The sequence below is a fragment of the Bufo bufo genome, chromosome 8 (genome assembly GCF_905171765.1).
Source record: "Bufo bufo chromosome 8, aBufBuf1.1, whole genome shotgun sequence".
In the NCBI taxonomy this organism is placed as follows: domain Eukaryota; kingdom Metazoa; phylum Chordata; class Amphibia; order Anura; family Bufonidae; genus Bufo; species Bufo bufo.
In genome coordinates this window covers 78,303,264-78,324,145 of record NC_053396.1, presented here as the reverse complement: position 1 = coordinate 78,324,145, position 20,882 = coordinate 78,303,264, and the positions used below count along the sequence as shown (strand labels likewise).

Below are 20,882 nucleotides of genomic sequence, written 5' to 3'. Positions count from 1 at the left end.
TAATAAACTATAATAATATAATTTTTATTTTTATTTTTTTGTAATTTTAACACACTAACTTAACATAATTCCTAACCTACCTTACCCTATCCCGAAACCCTTCACCCAGGGCTGACCTCCGCCTCATGTCTCTATCATGTCCGCATAGTCCGAGGCCAGCCCTTCCTCCACCACCCACATCCAGCCCCTTGCCCCATGTCCTCTCATGTCCGCATTGTCTAGGGCTGGTTTCAGACCTCCCCACACACAAAAATACCCCCAACCCGCCCAATGCTCCCAACCTATCTATACCCCACTTACCCTAATCTAAATATATACATGTTAAAAACTATTTCAATACTTCAAACTTCAAAATACTTATCAAAACCCTCCTGAAGCCCCAAGCTCGGTCGTTTGTAAACCTTTTTCAAAACTCATCTCTTTGAAAACAAAAATCTAGTGTGACAGCATTAGCCCACCACCAGGAAAGGTACAACTAAGCTAGGGCACATCAAAAGCAAAGCCTCTCCAGAGGAGAGAGGCCCTACTCGTGCCCAGCTTCTCGTACTCTAAAGAACGAACCTTCACCAGGTCGCGCAGAATGTTCCTACATACTTCTTCCACAGGAAGGACTTTCTGCTGAGTTAAAACTCGACAACGTGCGCTCCATGTGAAAAACCTCACCACTATGATAACTAGAAAAGCTGTGCATGGGTCCCTCCTTCCCAGGTCTTTGAACACCCCGTAGGCCCACTGCATAGTAGAGGTTGGCTAACCTAGGCCGGCCAATGAAAGCGCCCACCCGTATGTACACCTCTGTATTAAAGGGACACTGAAGCAGGAAGTGCTCCATACTTTCCAGTATGTTGTCTCACTCCTCCTGGGGACAACCCCTTTCCATGGAGTTCCTGTACTTCAGATTGTCCCTTACATACAGCTTCACGTGAAAGCAGAGGGATCTAAGGAGTCCTTAAAGGTCTTGTAAAGCTTGGATGTTAAGCAATCCGGGCCCGGCAACTTCTTGAGGGCAAGCCCTTCGATTGCTAGGCTAACTTCCTTTTCTCTGATCTTTTCTGCCAAAACGTCAAGAGAAAGGTCTACTCCTGACTAGGGGACAGTTTCAGCCAGGAAAGCAGACATCCTGTCCCGATTAAGATCCTTCCTCCCCAAGAGGCACGAGTAAAAGATTCTGACGATTTCCAGGATCCCTGATCTGGACCTGTCCAAAGATCCTATACCTTTTGACCAGTCCTGTCACCAGCTTGCAACTCCCTGACATCTCACCGCTCGCACGACTCTTAGAGAAACTGTATCTCCTGAAATCCCTCTCAAAAACCGAAGGTATGTCAATTATACTGGCACCTCTTGAGCAAAGATTTCACTCTGGAGATATCATTGCGGCTACCCCCAGTCGAGACCAGATGCTCGAGTTTCCTCCTCAGAGCCTGGTACAGGCGGTACCTGTCCTGAGGCTCGAGAGCTGTCGGAAGAATTTTGCTATCCGATCTTTGAATATCCTCCACCACTCAGACTTGGGCTACATGCACACGACCGTTGTGTGTTTTGCGGTGTGCAATTTGCGGAACAGCACGGACAGCCTTTAATATAACTGCCTATTCTTGTCCGCAAAGCGCGGGACCATGGAACGGAGCAACGGATGCGTACAGCACACTGAGTGCTGTCTGCATCTTTTGCGGCCTAATTGAAGTAAATGGGTCCGCATCCTAGCCGCCAAAACTGCGGCTCGGCTGCGGACCAAAACAACGGCCGTGTGCATGAGGCCTTGGTGTCACAAAGATCCAGCAATGATGCCTGACTCTGAAGGAAGTCCTCAAAGGATTGTCTCACCTCTGCTTCTTTCAGGAGGGCCGAATTCAGCTTCCAGTATCCTCGTCCTATTTGGGGAGACTCTGCAATATTCAAAGAAAACATAATTAAACGGTGATCAGAGAATTCTACCTCTACAACCTTTTACAGGCGAAAAAGTAGTCTCCTCCTTCAAATAAAGCCTATCTATGCTAGACCTGGTTTGACTAACTCTATAATAAGTGAACCCTGCATGGCCTGGGGTATGCCTAATGTGGTCATCCACCAGGCGAGCCTCACTAGCTATGCTATTCAATGCTATACTATCATAAGCCAGCCGCTCTCTGACACCTCCTCTGTCTTGGGACCTTGTGACTGTATTGAATTCCCCACCAAAGACCACCTGCCGGCTCGTAAAAAGGAAAGGCTTAATCCTCATAAAGAGAACCTTCCGGACCCAATTAGTTTGGGGACCATAGATGTTAATTAAGCGAAGCTCTTTTCCCTTCATGAGAACGTCTAGGATCAAACACCTTCCCATTGTTCATTTCATTGGTTACCACTACCCTCCCACTCGCACCACCCCTGTTGTCCTCAGTCTCAGGGTCCGAACTTGGCTCGCCTCCTGGGGACCTTGCATCCCCACTGGAGAGAGGCGTAGGGCCTCCCAAAGGCTCTCTCTTCTCCCCGGAGGAAGAGGAGGCGGAGATCTCATCCAAGGTGAGGTACCGGTTGGAGATCTCCAGGAGGGAGTTGGTTTCACCTTCCACGGCTACTCTGGTCGGACTAGATTTTTTTTTCTTGGTCAGGCGCTTCCTTCTGATCTGACTCTGTCCTGCTACTGTCTGATGCACTTTCGTAGCACGAGTCACCTTGGTATGGTCTAGCCTCCTGATTTCCTCATTCATCTCGCTTTCCCCCAGCGTCTCAGCTCTAGGAGAGGTATTCTCCTGGGAAGGTGCAGGCATCACCCCAGGATGGGGTTCCTCCTGCCCCCTCTCCCTCTGCCTCTGCTGGGACGAGCCATATTTTCCCCAATGAAGAGGCTACATGAGGCGCACCTGCCACTTTTACAGTGGCTGGTCGACCTCCCATCGGGGTGTGAGGCAATACCTCCGACTTTATTTATTTCTTCAGTAGCCATTTCTGTAATGAAACCTTCCCCCTTTCCCCCAGACACACTGCTGGGCCAGATGGGGCTGTCCTCACTTTATATTGCTGGGTATTCACAGCTTTTACAGCTGTCTCACTGACCCTGGTTTTAAGCGCATTGCTTTGATAAACCTGCGGGTTGACTGCTCTCAGCTCCTCCTCCCACTCACTCAAGGAGGACAGAGCAGACTTGACCGAGCCAACACCAGACTTTACAGGCATTTTCTTCCTGGATGACTTGCCAGTTTTTGGCCATTGCGCCATGGAACCACTGTTCCCAGCAGCACAGGCCTCTGACACCGCAAATGCTGAGAGCTCGTCCTCCTGCGTACCACCGCCCTGCTCGCAGACACGCCCACTGGAACTCCCTTAGGCGTGTCCACAGACTCTCCCTCCGCCCCTGCTCTACCACCCCCCGCAGCCAGCTGACACGGGCCGGAGGGACAGCGAATGCACAGGGGCAGCAGAGGCAGAGATCCCGAGATTGATCCTGGAAAGGGAGGCATTGGAAACCACACCGCCGCAATTCCACCAAGCACTTCTCCAGCGCACCTGGGGCTGCAGCAGCTGCCACCTGATATAAAGCCACACCCCTTCCCCCATCATCCTCTGGAGCCTTCCTGTCCGGCCTCTTGGCCGACGACTCCTCCTTACCGCTCCTGCTATAGCAAGCGGGGATGGCATCCTGCGCCATCTTGGTTAGTTTCTTTCTCTCCCCACGCCTACGCTCCGATTCTACACCAGAAACCAGATTAGGGAGGATAGTGGGGTCTGCATCCTGGAATGACTTTGCAGCCGGCCCAGTGCGCAGTTGGTGAGGGACATAGATAAGTCCAACCTCCATGTTTTCTTTGTCTTTTATTTTCCTTTTCCGGTGTTTCCTCCCAACAGGTTCATCATCCAGTAATTCATTGCCGAAAACACAATTGTCTACATGGACCCGAGGGGACTCCAGGTGACTTATTTCTTCCATGACTTGCCCACCCACACCACTGCTTTCGCATTCCTCCTCATCTGAGCTCGTGGGGGGCAGACGTACCTGCTCTGCAGGAATATTAGAGCTCAGTCTGTCCCCCCGGGTCCTCCTCTGATGCTTCATCCGAGGACTCGGTTTCTTGCTTTTTCTTTGTCTTTTCTGCCATCTCGCCAAACCTTTCCACATTTTCTAAGTTTTCCTTGAAAGGACCACTTTGCTTTAGAATGCCCATTCTCTTGTCCTCCTTATCTTTTATCTCTGCCTGAGTTGCTTGATTTTGGTGGAGATTTCCGGCCTCTTTCTTTGAGGCCCAATCGGCCTTGATTTGCTCTATCTTCAACTCAGTATTGATTCGCTTCAGTTTCTCCTTAGCCTCTTCGTACTCCTGAAGGTAGGCTGCAATGCGAGAGCTGTAATCGGTGACAGGTTCCTGGGGTCTCATGTTACCCAAGTCGGTCTTCACCACACACGGCCCACCTCCAGGAGCACTCAGCCTTCCTCTCTGAAGGTTACTGTCCACCCCCATGGATCTGCCGATGATGATCTCGGCTGCAGTAGCAGCCCTAGAGCTGCCACTGCTTACCTCATTCCTTCAATAAGACCCCTGCTAGATCTTCTAACTCTTGGGATGGGTGTTGGAGCCGAGGGCGGTAGCTCACCTCCCCTACCCCCCGCTGACCTACTCCAGGAAGTGGGATCCTGGGTCTTGCTTGGCTTCATTGCCCAGGGACCCACCACCTTCCTGGGAAGAGGCAGGCCCTGGGCTGGGTAAGATGACAAATACCTTCTGGATGTAGAAAGAATACACGAGAGCGCCACACAGACACCTCTCACCGCGGCTGCTGGCACCAGACTTGCCCTTTAATAGATTCCCGGACGCGCCACACGGAGAGGTGCCTGAGCCTGCCGAGCCTGTGTAACTGCTCGTGGGATGTGCCCATCAGGTTCATTCTCATTCCAGTTCTCATTTTCAAAATTGCACTGTCTATGGTTCTCTGCAGCAGGGGGAGAAGGTCTGGGTCTCTCCCCCTTCTTCCCCAGGTTGTGGGAATCTGAATTCTCGCAGGCGTGCCACACTAGCTCCGTGACCAGGGAGAAGTGCCTGAGCATGCCGAGCCTGTGGAACTGCTCCCCGGATGCGCCAATCGAGTTCACTTTCATTCCAGTTCTCTTTTTCAAAATGGAACTGCCGCCGTCACCCGCGGGGCGGCCGAGCCCGAGGACGCTTCCAGGAAGGCGGCAAGCGGTTTGCCACTTCCACGGGAGGTCTTCATCTCGCGCACGTTTCTCTGGAGCTCATCACGGGCACTGGAGTCACGGTACAGCCGCTTACACTTCTCTGCCTCCAGGGAAAGGAGCCGTGGGTGCCTCCACCTCATCGCCGCATCTTTGGAGCTCATCTCAGACGCAAGAGTCAGAACAGCCCCAAATTTTCTCTTTACAGGTTTTTTTTCACCATGAACCATTTCTTTGTCTCATGTGAAAACAAGCGCTACATCTATATGTCATGTATAGATTTAATAATCTATCTAGCAAGCATGAAGCCCACTTGGATGTAACCCCCTCCGGGGCCACCATTAAGCCCACCTGGGTGTACCCCCTCTGGGGCCACCATTAAGCCCACCTGGGTGTACCCCCTCCGGGGCCACCATTAAGCCCACCTGGGTGTACCCCCTCCGGGGCCACCATTAAGCCCACCTGGGTGTACCCCTTCCGGGGCCACCATTAAGCCCACCTGGGTGCCTTCTCCCAGGGTTGACCATTAAGCCCACCTGGGTGCCTTCTCCCAGGGTTGACCATTAAGCCCACCTGGGTGTACACCTCCGGGGGCGACCGTTAAGCCCTCTCGGGTGTATAAGCCTCCCGACTTGCCAAAGAGAGTGTCGGGAGGAGAGAGAAAGAGGGGTTGACGCCAACATCACGCTTCCTCAGTCACTGCCCCTTTGGACGTGGCCACGGGTAAGCGTGCGGGGTCGATCCTCTTTGTGGAGGAGGATTGGCTTCTGCCCCGTGGTAATTTATTTTTTTCCTTTGCGACAAAAGCTTGGCTCAAGGGATGACTTTCAATAGATCGCAGCGAGGTAGCTGCTGTGCTACGCACAAAACCCTGACCCAGAATCAGGTTGTCTATGAATGATTTAGCACCGGGTTCCCAACGAACGTGCAATGTGCTTCGGGAGAGAGGCTTGCCCATCTCTTAGGGCCAACTCACCCATAATCAACTGCTGTTCACATGGAACCCTTCTCCACTTCGACCTTCAAAGTTCTCGTTTGAATATTAGCTACTACCACCAAGATCTGCACCTGTGGTGGCTCTGCCCAGGCTTCCGAGTAGAGTTGAGCGAACACCTGGATGTTCGGGTTCGAGAAGTTCGGCCGAACTTCCCGGAAATGTTCGGGTTCGGGATCCGAACCCGAACCGAACTTCGTCCCGAACCCGAACCCCATTGAAGTCAATGGGGACCCGAACTTTTGGGCACTAAAAAGGCTGTAAAACAGCCCAGGAAAGAGCTAGAGGGCTGCAAAAGGCAGCAACATGTAGGTAAATCCCCTGCAAACAAATGTGGATAGGGAAATGAATTAAAATAAAAATAAAAAAAATAAAAATGACCCAATATCAATTGGACAGAGGTCCCATATCAGAGAATCTGGCTTCACATCAGCAGAGAATCAGTCTCTTCATGCCATAGCAAAGAATCTGGCTTCATGTCAGCAGAGAATCAGTCTCTTCATGCCATAGCAGAGAATCTGGCTTCAAGTCACCCACCACTGGAACAGGCCACTGTCACACATTTAGGCCCAGGCACCCAGGCAGAGGAGAGAGGTCCCGTAACAGAGAATCTGGCCTTATGTCAGCGCAGAATCAGTCTTCATGTCATAGCAGAGAATCAGGCTTCACGTCACCCACCACTGGAACAGGCCACTGTCACACATTTAGGCCCAGGCACCCAGGCAGAGGAGAGAGGTCCCGTAACAGAGAATCTGGCCTTATGTCAGCGCAGAATCTGTCTTCATGTCATAGCAGAGAATCAGAGTTCACGTCACCCACCACTGGAACAGGCCACTGTCACACATTTAGGCCCAGGCACCCAGGCAGAGGAGAGAGGTCCCGTAACAGAGAATCTGGCCTTATGTCAGCGCAGAATCTGTCTTCATGTCATAGCAGAGAATCAGGCTTCACGTCACCCACCACTGGAACAGGCCACTGTCACACATTTAGGCCCAGGCACCCAGGCAGAGGAGAGAGGTCCCGTAACAGAGAATCTGGCCTTATGTCAGCGCAGAATCTGTCTTCATGTCATAGCAGAGAATCAGGCTTCACGTCACCCACCACTGGAACAGGCCACTGTCACACATTTAGGCCCAGGCACCCAGGCAGAGGAGAGAGGTCCCGTAACAGAGAATCTGGCCTTATGTCAGCACAGAATCTGTCTTCATGTCATAGCAGAGAATCAGGCTTCACGTCACCCACCACTGGAACAGGCCACTGTCACACATTTAGGCCCAGGCACCAAGGCAGAGGAGAGAGGTCCCGTAACAGAGAATCTGGCCTTATGTCAGCGCAGAATCTGTCTTCATGTCATAGCAGAGAATCAGGCTTCACGTCACCCACCACTGGAACAGGCCACTGTCACACATTTAGGCCCAGGCACCCAGGCAGAGGAGAGAGGTCCCGTAACAGAGAATCTGGCCTTATGTCAGCACAGAATCTGTCTTCATGTCATAGCAGAGAATCAGGCTTCACGTCACCCACCACTGGAACAGGCCACTGTCACATATTTAGGCCCAGGCACCCAGGCAGAGGAGAGAGGTCCCGTAACAGAGAATCTGGCCTTATGTCAGCACAGAATCTGTCTTCATGTCATAGCAGAGAATCAGGCTTCACGTCAGCCACCACTGGAACAGGCCACTGTCGCATATTTAGGCCCAGGCACCCAGGCAGAGGAGAGAGGTCCCGTAACAGAGAATCTGGCCTTATGTCAGCACAGAATCTGTCTTCATGTCATAGCAGAGAATCAGGGTTCACGTCACCCACCACTGGAACAGGCCACTGTCACATATTTAGGCCCAGGCATCCAGGCAGAGGAGAGAGGTCGCGTAACAGAGAATCTGGCTTCATGTCAGCACAGAATAAGTCTTCATGTCATAGCAGAGAATCAGGCTTCACGTCACCCACCACTGGAACAGGCCACTGTCACACATTTAGGCCCCGACACCCAGACAGAGGAGAGGTTCATTCAACTTTGGGTTGCCCCGCAATATAATGGTAAAATGAAATTAAAAATAGTATTGAATGAGGAAGTGCCCTGGAGTAGAATAATATATTGTTAAGGGGAGGTAGTTAATATCTAATCTGCACAAGGGATGGACAGGTCCTGTGGGATCCATGCCTGGTTCATTTTTATGAACGTCAGCTTGTCCACATTGGCTGTAGACAGGCGGCTGCGTTTGTCTGTAATGACGCCCCCTGCCGTGCTGAATACACATTCAGACAAAACGCTGGCCGCCGGGCAGGCCAGCACCTCCAAGGCATAAAAGGCTAGCTCTGGCCACGTGGACAATTTGGAGACCCAGAAGTTGAATGGGGCCGAACCATCAGTCAGTACGTGGAGGGGTGTGCACAGGTACTGTTCCACCATGTTAGTGAAATGTTGCCTCCTGCTAACACGTTCCGTATCAGGTGGTGGTGCAGTTAGCTGTGGCGTGGTGACAAAACTTTTCGACATCTCTGCCATGCTAACCCTGCCCTCAGAGGAGCTGGCCGTGACACAGCTGCGTTGGCGACCTCTTGCTCCTCCTCTGCCTTCGCCTTGGGCTTCCACTGGTTCCCCTGTGACATTTGGGAATGCTCTCAGTAGCGCGTCTACCAACGTGCGCTTGTACTCGCGCATCTTCCTATCAAGCTCCAGTGTAGGAAGTAAGGTGGGCACATTGTCTTTGTACCGGGGATCCAGCAGGGTGGCAACCCAGTAGTCCGCACACGTTAAAATGTGGGCAACTCTGCTGTCGTTGCGCAGGCACTGCAGCATGTAGTCTCTCATGTGTGCCAGGCTGCCCAGAGGTAAGGACAAGCTGTCCTCTGTGGGAGGCGTATCGTCATCGTCCTGTGTTTCCCCCCAGCCACGCACCATTGATGGGCCCGAGCTGCTTTGGGTGCCACCCCGCTGTGAACATGCTTCATCCTCATCCTCCTCCACCTCCTCCTCCTCATCCTCGTCCTCCTCGTCCTCCAGTAGTGGGCCCTGTCTGGCCACATTTGTACCTGGCCTCTGGTGTTGCAAAAAACCTCCCTCTGAGTCACTTCGAAGAGACTGGCCTGAAAGTGCTAAAAATGACCCCTCTTCCTCCTCTTCCTCCTGGGCCACCTCCTCTTCCATCATCGCCCTAAGTGTTTTCTCAAGGAGACATAGAAGTGGTATTGTAACGCTGATAACGGCGTCATCACCACTGGCCATGTTGGTGGAGTACTCGAAACAACGCAACAGGGCACACGGGTCTCGCATGGAGGCCCAGTCATTGGTGGTGAAGTGTGTCTGATCCGCAGTGCGACTGACCCGTGCGTGCTGCAGCTGAAACTCCACTATGGCCTGCTGCTGCTCGCACAGTCTGTCCAGCATATGCAAGGTGGAGTTTCACCTGGTGGGTACGTCGCATATGAGGCGGTGAGCGGGAAGGCCGAAGTTACGCTGTAGCGCAGACAGGCGAGCAGCGGCAGGGTGTGAACGCCGGAAGCGCGAACAGACGGCCCGCACTTTATGCAGCAGCTCTGACATGTCGGGGTAGTTGCGAATGAACTTCTGCATCACCAAATTCAGCACATGCGCCAGGCAAGGGATGTGCGTCAAATCGGCTAGTCCCAGAGCTGCAACGAGATTTCGCCCTTTATCGCACACCACCAGGCCGGGCTTGAGGCTCACCGGCAGCAACCACTCGTCGGTCTGTTGTTCTATACCCCCCCACAACTCCTGTGCGGTGTGGGGCCTGTCCCCCAAACATATGAGTTTCAGAATGGCCTGCTGACGTTTACCCCGGGCTGTGCTGAAGTTGGTGGTTAAGGTGTGTGGCTGACTGGATGAGCAGGTGGAAGAAGAGGAGGAGGAAGCTGAGTAGGAGGAGGAGGAGACAGGAGGCAAAGAATGTTGCCCTGCGATCCTTGGCGGCGGAAGGACGTGCGCCAAACAGCTCTCCGCCTGGGGCCCAGCCGCCACTACATTTACCCAGTGTGCAGTTAGGGAGATATAGCGTCCCTGGCCGTGCTTACTGGTCCACGTATCTGTGGTTAGGTGGACCTTGCCACACATGGCGTTGCGCAGTGCACACTTGATTTTATCGGACACTTGTTTGTGCAGGGAAGGCACGGCTCTCTTGGAGAAGTAGTGGCGGCTGGGAACAACATACTGTGGGACAGCAAGTGACATGAGCTGTTTGAAGCTGTGTGTGTCCACCAGCCTAAATGACAGCATTTCATAGGCCAGTAGTTTAGAAATGCTGGCATTCAGGGCCAGGGATCGAGGGTGGCTAGGTGGGAATTTACGCTTTCTTTCAAATGTTTGTGAGATGGAGAGCTGAACGCTGCCGTGTGACATGGTTGAGATGCTTGGTGACGCAGGTGGTGGTGTTGGTGGTACATCCCATGTTTGCTGGGCGGCAGGTGCCAACGTTCCTCCAGAGGCAGAGGAAGAGGCCGAGGCGGCGGCAGCAGCAGCAGAAGAGGCCGAGGCGGCGGCAGCAGCAGAAGAGGCCGAGGCGGCAGCAGCAGAAGAGGTAGCAGGGGGAGCCTGAGTGACTTCCTTGTTTTTAAGGTGTTTACTCCACTGCAGTTCATGCTTTGCATGCAGGTGCCTGGTCATGCAGGTTGTGCTAAGGTTCAGAACGTTAATGCCTCGCTTCAGGCTCTGATGGCACAGCGTGCAAACCACTCGGGTCTTGTCGTCAGCACATTGTTTGAAGAAGTGCCATGCCAGGGAACTCCTTGAAGCTGCCTTTGGGGTGCTCGGTCCCAGATGGCGGCGGTCAGTAGCAGGCGGAGTCTCTTGGCGGCGGGTGTTCCGATTTTGCCCACTGCTCCCTCTTTTGCTACGCTGTTGGCTCGGTCTCACCACTGCCTCTTCCTCCGAACTGTGAAAGTCAGTGGCACGACCTTCATTCCATGTGGGGTCTAGGACCTCATCGTCCCCTGCATCGTCTTACACCCAGTCTTGATCCCTGACCTCCTGTTCAGTCTGCACACTGCAGAAAGACGCAGCAGTTGGCACCTGTGTTTCGTCATCATCAGAGACGTGCTGAGGTGGTATTCCCATGTCCTCATCATCAGGAAAAATAAGTGGTTGTGCGTTAGTGCATTCTATCTCTTCCACCCCTGGGGAAGGGCTAGGTGGATGCCCTTGGGAAACCCTGGCAGCAGAGTCTTCAAACGGCATAAGAGACTGCTGCATAACTTGAGGCTCAGACAGTTTCCCTGATATGCATGGGGGTGATGTGACAGACCGATGGGCTTGGTTTTCATGCGCCATCTGTGCGCTTTCTGCAGAAGACTGGGTGGGAGATAATGTGAACGTGCTGGATCCACTGTCGGCCACCCAATTGACTAATGCCTGTACCTGCTCAGGCCTTACCATCCTTAGAACGGCATTGGGCCCCACCAAATATCGCTGTAAATTCTGCTGGCTACTGGGACCTGAGGTAGTTGGTTCACTAGGACTTGTGGCTGTGGCAGAACGGCCATGTCCTCTCCCAGCACCAGAGGGTCCACTAACACCACCACGACCATGTCCACGTCCACGTCCCTTATTAGATGTTTTCCTCATTGTTCCCGTTCACCACAATTTTGAGAATGGCAAATTTGGGAATAGTTTTTCAACCCAGAACAAAAAGTGTGCTTTTACGGTGACTACAAATAACTTGACCAGCTAAAACAGTACAGATATGGTTGAATAGAAATGTCAGGCCTGGTTTTTTTTTGCGCTATGTGACAGGTATAGGTTTAATCACAGAATTAGACTTCTATCTGCACGGTAGCGTGTGTCTTAGGTTTTTCTGAATGACACTATCAGCACCTTCAATGTAAGATATCCTTTTTGGGATAGATTTCAAGTAGGCCTCATATACCAGAAACTAGTTATTTTGAGAATGGCAAATTTGGGAATAGTTTTTCAACCCAGAACAAAAAGTCTGCTTTTACGGTGACTACAAATAACTTGACCAGCTAAAACAGTACAGATTTGGTTGAATAGAAATGTCAGGCCTGTTTTTTTTTTGCGCTGTGTGACAGGTATAGGTTTAATCACAGAATCAGACTTCTATCTGCACGGTAGAGTGTGTCTTAGGTTTTTCTGAATGACACTATCAGCACCTTCAATGTAAGATATCCTTTTTGGGATAGATTTCAAGTAGGCCTCATATACCAGAAACTAGTTATTTTGAGAATGGCAAATTTGGGAATAGTTTTTCAACCCAGAACAAAAAGTCTGCTTTTACGGTGACTACAAATAACTTGACCAGCTAAAACAGTACAGATTTGGTTGAATAGAGATGTCAGGCCTGTTTTTTTTTTGCGCTGTGTGACAGGTATAGGTTTAATCATAGAATCAGACTTCTATCTGCACGGTAGCGTGTGTCTTAGGTTTTTCTGAATGACACTATCAGCACCTTCAATGTAAGATATCCTTTTTGGGATAGATTTCAAGTAGGCCTCATATACCAGAAACTAGTTATTTTGAGAATGGCAAATTTGGGAATAGTTTTTCCACCCAGAACAAAAAGTGTGCTTTTACGGTCACTACAAATAACTTGACCAGCTAAAACAGTACAGATTTGGTTGAATAGAAATGTCAGGCCTGTTTTTTTTTTGCGCTGTGTGACAGGTATAGGTTTAATCACAGAATCAGACTTCTATCTGCACGGTAGCCTGTGTCTTAGGTTTTTCTGAATGACACTATCAGCACCTTCAATGTAAGATATCCTTTTTGGGATAGATTTCAAGTAGGCCTCATATACCAGAAACTAGTTATTTTGAGAATGGCAAATTTGGGAATAGTTTTTCAACCCAGAACAAAAAGTGTGCTTTTACGGTCACTACAAATAACTTGACCAGCTAAAACAGTACAGATTTGGTTGAATAGAAATGTCAGGCCTGTTTTTTTTTTTGCGCTATGTGACAGGTATAGGTATAATCACAGATTCAGACTTCTATCTGCACGGTAGCCTGTGTCTTAGGTTTTTCTGAATGACACTATCAGCACCTTCAATGTAAGATATCCTTTTTGGGATAGATTTCAAGTAGGCCTCATATACCAGAAACTAGTTATTTTGAGAATGGCAAATTTGGGAATAGTTTTTCAACCCAGAACAAAAAGTATGCTTTTACGGTCACTACAAATAACTTGACCAGCTAAAACAGTACAGATTTGGTTGAATAGAAATGTCAGGTCTATTTTTTAGGCGCTGGGTGACAGGCTCAGCCTGCACCAGATGTAGTATATGGCCAAAAAATAACCAGACTGTTGATGGTTAAATGCACTTCGGTGACACAGGCTCAGCCTGCAGCTGATGTAGTATATGGCCAAAAAATAACCAGACTGTTGATGGTTAAATGCACTTCGGTGACACAGGCTCAGCCTGCAGCTGATGTAGGATATAGCAAAAAATAACCACACTATTGATGGTTAAATGCACTTGGGTGACACAGGCTCAGCCTGCAGCTGATGTAGGATATAGCACAAAATAACCACACTATTGATGGTTAAATACACTTGGTGATAGCTTGTGCTGGCGCACCACAAGCAACAAAATGGCCGCCGATCACCCCAGAAAAAAGTGATCTAAAAACGCTCTGGGCAGCCTCAAAAAAGTGAGCAAGTCGATATTAGCACTTCAATGATCCACAGCTGCAGATCGATCACAGAATGAAGTCTTTTGGAGGAGTTAATCTGCCTAATCTCGCCCTAACGTCGCAGCTGCAACCTCTCCCTATGCTTGAATCAGCAGAGTGACGTGCAGCGCTACGTGACCCAAGCTTATATAGAGGCTGGGTCACATGCTGCACTGGCCAATCACAGCCATGCCAATAGTAGGCAAGGCTGTGATGGCCTCTTGGGGCAAGTAGTATGACGCTTGTTGATTGGCTGCTTTGCAGCCTTTCAAAAAGCGCCAAGAAAGCGCCGAACACTGAACCCGAACCCGGACTTTTACGAAAATGTTCGGGTTCGGGTCCGTGTCACGGACACCCCAAAACGATACAGTTCGGGTTCGCTCATCCCTACTTCCGAGCACACCGCGGCGGCCCTCCTACTTGTCGCGGCTTAGCCCCCCCGCAGAGGGGCGTCGGCCTGGTATGGGCCTGACGCTCCAGCGCCATCCATTTTCAGGGCTAGTTGATTTGGCAGGCGAGTTGTTAAACCCTCCTTAGCGGATTCAGACCTCCATGGCCACCGTCCTGCTGTCCATACAGTGAGGAACAGAAGTATTTGAACACCCTGCGATTTTGCAATTTCTCCCACTTAGAAATCATGGAGGGGTCTGAAATTCACAATGTAGGTGCATTCCCACTCTAAGAATTTATATGTCTTGCACTGCTGAACATAAGTATTTGAACACCTGAGATAATCAGTGTTAATATTTGGTACAGAAACCTTTGTTGACCAGGTTTGCACACACTGCAACAGGGATTTTGGCCCACTCCTCCACACAGATCTCCTCTAGATCTGTCGGGTTTTGGGACTGTCGCTGAGCAACACTGAGTTTCAGCTCCCTCCAAAGATGTTCTATTGGATTTAGGTCTGGAGACTGACTAGGCCACTCCAGAACCTTGATATGCTTCTTACGGAGCCACTCCTTGGTTATCCTGGCTGTGTGCTTTGGGTCGTTGTCATGTTGGAAGACCCAGCCACAACCCATTGTAACGGGGTTCCGAAGGTGCACTCGGTCCCCCATTACCCGTAGACCTGTTGCTTAGCTTTGGGAATGAGGATCTGTGTTTGACCTCATTCCCAGGGTGGCGTTACTAGCTGGGTGGCTCCCTGCTCCTAAGTCTGCCTTGAGCGCCGAGCTGATCACTCGGTGCTCGACTGGTTGGTCTGTCGGTCATGTGACGTTGGCCACGTCACATGACCCTCACTCCCCACTATAAATACAGGCAGCCTGCTGTCCACAGGTTGCCTGTTAATTTAGGTTCCACCTGTGATTTGGTCTTTCCTGGCGTACTTACCTCCTGCTGAATTCCTGACGATCCTCTGCCTGCTCCTTGTGTACTTTGCTGCTTTCCTGGTATTTATGACCCCGGCTTCTCCTGACAATTCTCTGCTTGCTCCCTTTGTACTTTGTAGCTTTCCTGGTATTGACTCGGTCCGTTCACATCCTGTTGTTTGTCTGTCTGTCATCCCTGCACTTATTCCAAGTTAGGGATTGCCGTCCAGTTGTCCCCTGTCATTAGGACTCGCGAGGCAAGTAGGCAGGGCCAGGGGTAAGGGTGGAGCACAGTGGTCACTTCCCTTCCCGCTGTGTGTGTGTGTACGCGACCGTTACACCCATCTTTAATGCTCTGACTGAGAGAAGGAGTTTGTTACTCAAAATCTCACAATAAATGGCCCCATTCATCCTCTCCTTAATACAGTACAGTCGTCCTTTCCCCTTTGCAGAAAAGCACCCCCATGCTTCACAGTAGGGATGATGTTCTTGGGATGCAACTCGTCCTTCTTTTTCCTCCAAACACGACGAGTGAAGTTTAGACCAAAAAGTTCTACTTTGTTCTTATCTGACCACATGACTTTCTCCCATGCCGCCTTTGGATCATCCAGATGGTCATTGGCAAACTTCAGACTGTCCTGGACATGTGATGACTTGACCTTTCGTGCAATACATGATTTGAAACCATGACTGCGTAGTGTTCTACTGACCGTGACCTTAGAAACTGTGGTCCCAGCTCTCTTCATGTCATTGACCAGCTCATCCCTTGTAGTTCTGTGCTGATTCTTCACCTTTCTTATCATCAGTGATACCCCACGAGTGATACCCTCACCTGGGTGAAGTAAGTGTAATCCAGGGAGTGCTGTGGCCTGAACAAACTTAGTTGTTTAGGCAGGATTCTTTTTGGAAATACGTGGGGCCTGGATTATGCGGAACGGTTGTTAAGGTTGGTAGAGGGAGAAACCGTTCCCTTCCTTCCAGGCCAGTTTGTTGTTATGCTCTGAAACACCTTAAGGCAGTTAACCTCGTTAGATTACTATATACAGAGTGCTGTGGCTCACTTAGGTGGAAGCCTGCAAGGACAGCACACAGTGCTGTGAATACTGAGAACCAGTGAGAAAACTACTGTACATGCTGTGTGAACGTCAGCCTACCAACTGTAGCCTAGGTGAGACAAACTCTTTGTGTTATTAGTTAGTCCCAGACGGGAAGGCTTTTGTTTTCTGATTTGTTACTGCTATACTCGAAATCCTGGGTTCCACTAAAAAGCATGTGTTGATGTAAACTTCCTGAAATCGGACCCTAAATAAAAAGTGACGTGAACTTTATATCTTCTGTGCCTCCGTGAATGTCCAGAACCGTACGCTGCCCCCCCTTGCAGGCTTACAATTGGTGGAGGATGCGTGCATAACGGTTGCTAACGGCAACGGCACAAAAAAAAGTTGTTGTTTTTTTCTCTCTCTTCGTTTGTTCTCTGCAAGAACTTTTTGCTCCAGTGAATGTCGTGGGTAAAGCCCGCTATCGGCCTGCAGGAGACGCGCGCTAATATGGAAACAGCCATAACCCAGTTTATTAAAGCGCAGGCTGAGGCGAACCTACGCCAACAGGAGACTAACCGCCTTTTGTCAGAACAAATGGCCGCCCTTACAAAAGCCCTGCCGGTTGTTTCTCAGACTGCTCCAACATCTCCCCAGAATCCTCGGAAAACTGTGCAACAGTCGCTACAGAAGTTAACCCCGGAGGACGATATTGAGATATCTAACTATTTTTGAGTGCACAGCAGAGCGGGAACACCTTCCGGTGGCTGATTGGGTCGATGTCTTGGCACCTTTCCTATCAGGGAAGCCCCAGAAGGCGTATCATGACCTTGGCCAACAGGAGGTCCGAGACTATACTAAGCTACGAGCGGAAATTCTGGCACGGTTAGGAGTAACCCCTGCTGTCCGGGCCCGGCGCGTGCATACCTGGCGCTCTGATGTAACCAAACCTACTCGGTCCCAAATGTTCGACCTGGTTCACCTCACGAAAAAGTGGTTGGAACCTGAGACGAGCACAGCAGCCCAAATAACTGAACGGGTCGTAATGGATCGATTTACGACTGCATTACCTAGGACATTACAGCCCTGGGTGGGGCGGGGAGACCCCAAAGACCTGGATGAGCTGGTGAACCTGGTTGATCGGTATCTCACCACGGATGACTATCTTCGGGATAATGCCTTCCCCTGTGCTCCTTCCTGGAGTGACCGTCCCAAATCTACAGCGGCTAGGAGACAGTCCCCAACGGGGGAAGCAGGAAAAATGGCACTGGAGAGTCCCCAGCGATCTTCCCCAAACGTTCCCCGATTTGCTTCACTGAAACCAGGACCTCCCCAATGTTGGAGGTGCCGGGAAGTGGGGCATGTGGTCGCTAATTGCCCCCTCACTTCCGAACCAATGGAGTGCGAGGCCGGCCGGCTGATGTCCTTGTTTGCTGAACCGGTCTGTGTGGCTTCCCCAGAGGTGGAACTTAAACCCCAGTTCTGCAGCGTACTGGTGAATAGTCAACCTGCAACTGCACTACTAAACTCAGGAAGTCTCGTAACTTTGGTGCATACCTCTTATGTAACCAGAGACCAAATCCAGGGAGAATCCCTGGGTGTGCTGTGTATCCACGGGGATGTTAAGGCATATCCCGTGGCCATGGTGTCTTTTGAAACTACTTCTGGCTGTATTGACCATAATTGTCCCGTTGGTATTGCCTGTATGGTTTTCGGGTGATGTGAGGAGGAGGCGTGGAGAAGGGAATTGACAGCCGTGATTTTCCTGAAAAGATTGGTGGATAAATCTCCATCAGGACCGTTCGTAATCATGATGTCCAGGAACTCAACCTCCGTCTGGCTATACTTCCAAGTCAGCTTAATATTGCGATCATTGGTATTCATACATCGTCTATATACCTAGACCATAGGAGTGTGGCATCGTATCCCGGAGTGTTATGGACAATCTCTCTTTCCCACAGCCCCAGGAACAAATTGGCATATGAGGGTGCACATGACGCCCCCATTGCTGTTCCCTGGAGCTGTAGGAAGAGGCGGTCCTTAAAGAGAAAATAATTGTGCGTTAACATAAATTCTAATAACGCCAAAATCAGTTCTATCGTGTTGTTGTCATAATCAGTCATGGATAGAAAGGATCTAGATGCCCGCACTCCCTGGTCATGGTATATAGACGTGTATAATGACTCTACGTCACAAGTGACAAGAACTGCATCCCTGTCCACATGAATACCATTGAGACGTCTCAACATGTCCGTGGTATCTTTCACAAAAGATGGGAGGATCTCCACGCTTTTCTTAACCCTTTCATGACCAAGGGTCATTGATGCCCCAGTGTCCAGGTCAAAATTGACAAATCTGACATGCGTCACTTTATGTGGTAATTGCTTTGGAACACTTTTATTTATCCAAGCCATTCTGAGATTGTTTTCTCGTGACATATTGTACTTCATGATAGTCATAAATTTGAGTCAATATATTTCACCTTTATTTATGAAAAAGTACCAAATTTATAAAAAAAATTGAAAAATTCACAATTTTCTAAATTTTAATTTCTCTGCTTCTAAAACAGAAAGTCATACCTAATAAAATATTTACTACTTAACATTTCCCATATGTCTACTTTATGTTGGCATCGTTTTGGAAATGTAATTTTATTTTTTTAGGACGTTAGAAGGCTTAGAAGTTTAGAAGCAATTTTAAGAAAATTTCCAAAACCCAGTTTTTAAGGACCAGGTTCAGGTCTGAAGTCACTTTGTGGGGCTTACATAGTGGAAACCCCCCATAAATGACCCCATTGTAGAAACTACACCCCTCAAGTTACTCAAAACTGATTTTACAAACTTTGTTAACCCTTTAGGTGTTCCACAAGAATTCAAGGAAAATGGAGATTAAATTTCTAAATTTCACTTTTTTGGCAGATTTTCCATTTTATAATTTTTTTTTCCTTTAACACATTGAGGGTTAACAGCCAAACAAAACTCTACATTTATTACCCTGATTCTGCGGTTTACAGAAACACCCCACATGTGGTCGTAAACTGATGTAAGGGAGCACAGCAGGGCGCAGAAGGAAAGGAACGCTGTATGGTTTTTGGAAGGCAGATTTTGCTAAACTGGTTTTAGATGCCATGTCCCATTTAAAGCCCCCCTGATGCACCCATACAGTAGAAACTCCCAAAAAGTGACCCTATTTTGGAAAATTGGGGATAAGGTGCCAGTTTTATTGGTACTATTTTGGGGTACATATGATTTTTAATTGCTCTATATTAAATTTTTTGTGAGGCAAGGTTTTGGCACAGTTTTTATTTTTTATTTTTACAAGATTCATCTGACAGGGTAGATCATGTGCTAGTTTTATATAGCAGGTTGTTACGGACGCAATGATATCAAATATGTCTACTTTCTTTGTTTGTTTGTTTCAGTTTTACATAATAAAGCAATTTTGAAAAAGAAATTATGTTTTTGTGTCTCCATTTTCTGAACGCCATATGTTTTTTATTTTTCTGCCGATCGTCTTGTGCAGGTGCTCGTTTTTTGCAGAAAGAGTTGAGGTTTTTATTGGTACCATTTTTGGGTACAAAGGATTTTTTGATCATTCATTATTACACTTTATAGGGCAAGGTGACCAAAGAATTTGCTGTTTTGGAACAGTTTTTATTTATTTACTTTTACAGCGTTTATCTGAGGGGTTAGGTCATGTGACATTTTTATAGAGCAGATCGTTACGGACGTGGCAATACCTAATATGTATACTTTTTCTTATTTATTTAAGTTTTACACAATAATAGCATTTCTGAAACCTAAAAAAAAGATGTTTTAGTGTCTCCATAGTCTGAGAGCCATATATCTTTTTATTTTTTGGGCGATTGTCTTAAATAGGGTATCATTTTTTGCGGTATGGGGTAACGGTCTGATTGGTACTATTTTGGGGGTCATAAGCCTTTTTGATCGCTTGCTGTTGCAATTTTTGTGATGTAAGGTGACAAAAATGGCTTTTTTTACACCTTTTTTTTTTTTTCCTTATGGTGTTTATTGGACGGGGTCTATCATGTGATATATTTATAGAGACGGTCGTTACAGACGTGGTGATACCTAATATGTGTAATTTTTTTTCTTTCATTTTTTATAGGAAAAAGCAATTTCTTTTTTTAATTTTACATTTTTATTTATTTATTTATTTATTTTTACTTTTATTATTTTCACTTTTTTTTTATCAAGTTCCTCTTGGATCTTGAAGATCCAGTGGGGCTGATGGCTGTACTATACTTTGCAATGCTCTTGCATTGCAAAGTATAATACAATCAGATGCCCTGCAGGTGGCAACAGCAGCGCAGCAGCCCCGATGGTGGAGAGAGGGAGCCCCCTCCCTCTATTAACCCCATGGATACCGCTGCCGCAGCATCTATGGGGTTACAGCAGAGTGTCAGCATAGAGCTGACACTCTCTGCTGATGGCGGCGGCTCAGGAATGGAGCCGCCGCCATCACACACAGCAGGGGGACCGCACGGCATGGGGGCAGCGCTGGAAAGGGGGCAGCATTGAGGGGCCAGCATTGAGTGAGTCACAGCCAGCATTGAGGGGGCAGGAGGAATGTATGGGGCGGGGAGGGGGCGGACCACAGGAGATAAGCAGCGGATAGATTCAGCGGCAGGCGGACACAAGGGGGGGCTTGAAGGGGCACACATGGGGGGCACACATGGGGGGCACAGATCAGGGAGGGGGGGCACAAGGACACATTACCTGATTTCA

At 49.0% G+C, this 20,882-nt stretch overlaps 1 non-coding gene across 1 annotated transcript; it reads right to left on the bottom strand.

Moving 5' to 3' along the window:
- Positions 1 to 20,536: 20,536 nt before the first annotated feature.
- Positions 20,537 to 20,622, bottom strand: LOC120978292. Its single transcript, XR_005774051.1, has one exon. It is a non-coding gene; the product is annotated as a small nucleolar RNA SNORD71 (small nucleolar RNA).
- Between the last annotated feature and the right edge of the window lie 260 nt (positions 20,623 to 20,882).